Source organism: Oreochromis niloticus, linkage group LG7 (assembly GCF_001858045.2).
Source record: "Oreochromis niloticus isolate F11D_XX linkage group LG7, O_niloticus_UMD_NMBU, whole genome shotgun sequence".
NCBI lineage: Eukaryota > Metazoa > Chordata > Actinopteri > Cichliformes > Cichlidae > Oreochromis > Oreochromis niloticus.
Genome location: NC_031972.2, coordinates 2,457,125 through 2,461,092, shown reverse-complemented (window position 1 = coordinate 2,461,092; position 3,968 = coordinate 2,457,125). Strand labels below are relative to the sequence as shown.

The window sequence follows — 3,968 nt, the reverse complement described above, 5'->3', positions numbered from 1 at the left end:
TCCTCCAAAGAATCAGTCCGTCCTCCAACAAGTGCAACTGAAATGGATAAGCACGATCGATTAGCAAGCAGCCTAACAACTACTGGGACTCCCCCTAGTCAGTAGTAATAAACTGTGTGTTAACATTCAAAACGTCGCACATCAGAGTACTCTCTGAACCAGCAACACACATGCCTACATCCAAGTTCTTCCATAGTTATTCAAACAGGCAGCTACTCTTTCACAAAGGGACTGTCAAGGCTGTGTGTAGGCAGGCAGGAGGAGAGGACCCAAAATGCAAGACTCGCAGAGGCAGATGTAACTCAGAGTACTCAGCTTTATTCCTGGAAAGGCACAGAACAAAACTAACTAAACTGAGAATACAGCATAACTAAACAGGTTGGCAGGCTAGCAAACAGAGCACACAGAGGAAGTGAGGGTACGACGCGACAGCGAGTAGGGGAAGACGCAGACACTAAATACAAGAGGTGAACGGAGCGAAGAGGAAACAGCTGGGAGACACGGCTGACGCTGATTACACTGACGAGACAGGGAGAGCACAAAGCTGAACGCACTGACATAAGACACAGACCTACAAAATAAAACAGGAAGCACACGACAGTCACAGAGATCCAGACGAGACACAGAACTAAACAGATGCAGACTCATAAGCAGACATAACGACATCATGGACAGACGGGGGGAACACGGAAGGTGGGACCAGGCAGGCACAGAACAGAAACCTAACAAATGGCAAATCCTAGTGGAATACATAATCAGAATAAACAAAAGCATAAAGAAACACAAAACACTGAGTCGACAGACTCGGGACCATGACAGGGACTTGGTCTGAAACGAAACCATCTACAAGATGCTTTTTCTGTGAAAACACAGGAAGTTCAGACAGTTAGATTTTAAGTTTACACTCAAAGAAACTCCTAAACCAGTAAATAATTTCTTCCATATTTAAAGTTAGAGCCATCGTGACTACAGCCTCCAAAACCAAATATTCCATCTCCTGGGTCTGAAGCAAATCTGTAGAAAAACGATTACCTGTAACTGCTGACATTTTTAAACTAACAGACAGGTTCAGAGTGTAAAGTGTCGCTGCAGTACTTAATAACAATGAATAATTTGACTCTATGAGTGCAGCCAGAACCAAATGTCAAGACTGAACTCATAATGCAGAAGTGCAAGAATGTACTGAAAGCACTTTGCAGTCAAACTCGACTTTTTGACCATTTTTTAAATAAAGCATTTCAAACTATGAAGTATATTACTCACCCAAAAACAGGAGCACACATCTGTGACCTGCTACTGTAAATGTAACTGTACATGGAGGGAAACAGCCCACCCGTCTGTGAGGAGGTCAGACCAGTTTCACTTTTACCACCAGTGCTAACAGGAAGCTGCCACTAAATGCATACATGTGCTTATGTCAGAATTGAATGATCAGCTCCAACACATCATACAATATAATATAATTTATGTTTTTAATTATACATAGTAATCACAGAACTGAGAGAATCCCAGTCCGTGTGCATGTTGTACTGGGATTCCTTCCACTGGTTTGCAATGTTTCAGATGCTGCTGGGAAAGAAAAGCATGTACAGTAAATGTCTTTTCAGCAATTCTCACACAGTTTGACCATCATGTACTGTATATGTAGTTTTTTCATTTACAGGTATTTAAGAGAGCTCTTAAGTGTGTTAATGTCTGAGTCTTATAAGAAGTACTACTGACTTCTGCACACAGTTCCACATGTTGCACAGTAACTTTATCTCACAGATCACTGACATTGTTTCCTTTGGGATTCATCAAGTATTCAGTAAACAGACATCCTGCAGGTCAGCTGTTATGCTCTGAATTTGAAGCTGTGGATGTGAAGAACTGAAGCAACGTATCAGCATGAACCAGTTTAAAAAGCGGTTCAAAACTACAGAGAGGGCTCTGATTGGGTGTTCCCACCATTTTCACAATAGGGATGTGCATATATGTGTGTGGGTGCACATGTATGTTTATATAAGTACATATATCTGTAAATGTGCATATCTTTTGAAGTGTTACTGGGATTATAAAAGCATAAAACCTACATGTAACAAATTGTAATGAAGGATTGATGATGGAAGAACAAGTGTAGACTATCAGTTACTGAATGGAGGGGGTGGAATTAAATAAGCTCATGATTCTTCCCACTCTTTTTGAACATGTGAGTTATTTATAATTATTATTGCTTTGTTTTCCTTTTGTTTTGTTTGTTTGTCTCTTTTTCTCTGTTGTTGTTGTTATTCTATCTTAACACATTTAAAATAAAGATTCAATACAAGAAAAATTCGGATTTGCACGGTGGAACACTTTGCAATGAGGCCACCTTTCTCTGGACTCCTGCGCTCCATCTAAGCCCACAGATTTACACACACACACACACACACACACACACACACACACACACTCCACAGCGATTTCTAGCAAAAGAGTTCAGGCTTATATCAAAAACATATCGATTCTCTCTCAGCTGTGTCTCCTTGAGCAGAATCATCAAACCATTTCTGGAGAAGCATCTGCACTGTGTTATTTTGGCTAGAAGGTTTCTCGCTCCCTGATTGGCTCTGCTCATTGTACATTGTGTTGGTCTCTACTGAAATAAACTGGCTGATGACTTCTGTCTGATGACCTGTTGTTCCCTCTGTTTGGTGCTCTTCTCTGGCGTTGTGGCACCGAGAGCTCGACACTGCAGTTTAAGAAAAGAAGAAGTAATGAAATACACTTAAAAATAATGAGTGTGCCCAAAACAACTGGGAAAACCTTATTTTGTTTTTTTTAATTGTTTGAATCTCAGAAACTGCCTAATTTTAAATTAGTTTGTTTAAACCACTTACTTTGAGTCAGTTTATCCAAGTGCTGCACAGACGTTTGGAAATTTGGTCATTTTCTCTCTCTCTGTCTCTTTGTGTGTTAAAACGCAGTGAGTTGAGCCCCCTGTGGTACGGCGCTCAGAGGCTTTTAGTTCCTTCTTCTGTGGAGAGTGACAGCAGAGGAAGGGAAGGAGTGGAAACAGAGAGATGGTTAAAGATATTCAACAAAAGATCTCCTGTTGACCCCAGACTTTGCTGTGATGGTTCACAAATGCAGATGATCCACAGGAAAATGAAAGTGAGGAAGAGGTAACATCAGGCAACAATTCCAAAGCCAAACAGGGAGCACTTACATGGAATACACTGGTTGGATTCCAGCTCCTGCAGATTCCGGTGCATCTGCAGGCTCGACTGTCCCAACTCAACACTTATGTTTCAGAAGTGTCCGAGGAGCAGCTCTGGTCCAGCCTGCCGAAGTAGTGCACACAGTATAAAAGATGTCATTGCGCCTGTGACGCTACATATTGGTTTTAAAGCTTTTTCACTATCACAATCTTGGTGTTTTGAAACCAGGTGTGAACAACGAGGGGCGGAGCTCACTGAAACAGCACACTCATTGGTTAACAATGAGTACCCTCATTATTCCTGCTGACACCTTCAGATGACCGAAATTTGCAAAGCAGACTTAATGCGATGACTTGAAATGAGTGACTGAGACCAGAAACTCCGCACGAGTGTTTACAGAGGTCCGATCAGCAAATTTCAAAATAAAAGACCTTCTGCAGACTAAACGATTCTCAAATGATTTTAACCTTTGCAAAGCATGCATCAAACCTCTTTCAGCAAGGCAACATCACAGACACCCAGAGTTACAAGGGAAATAGAGAAAATAGCTACAGGTTATAGTTAAAACAGAATAAATACAGACAGACACTGGGAAATGCTACACGAGGCCAGTTAGCTGATTGGGAAAAGCTACAGAAAAAGGTGAGAAGAACTCAAATCAACAAGGCTGTAAAGAACCAACAAATAATAAAATAATAATAGAAATGAGCTGGTAATGTATAAATTACATAATGTGGTTTAAAAAAGCTTAAGTGTGAATCAAAGGAAATGCAGTTTGTCCCAATAAGA

The 3,968-nt window shown here is 40.9% G+C and overlaps 1 long non-coding RNA gene across 1 annotated transcript; it reads right to left on the bottom strand.

Annotated features, from left to right (window-relative positions):
• Positions 1–1,458: 1,458 nt before the first annotated feature.
• Positions 1,459–3,383, bottom strand: LOC102077841 (uncharacterized). The gene is made up of 3 exons (XR_265851.4): positions 3,188–3,383; positions 2,859–2,995; positions 1,459–2,710 (listed from the first exon to the last, which is right to left on the bottom strand). It is a non-coding gene; the product is annotated as an uncharacterized LOC102077841 (long non-coding RNA).
• Between the last annotated feature and the right edge of the window lie 585 nt (positions 3,384–3,968).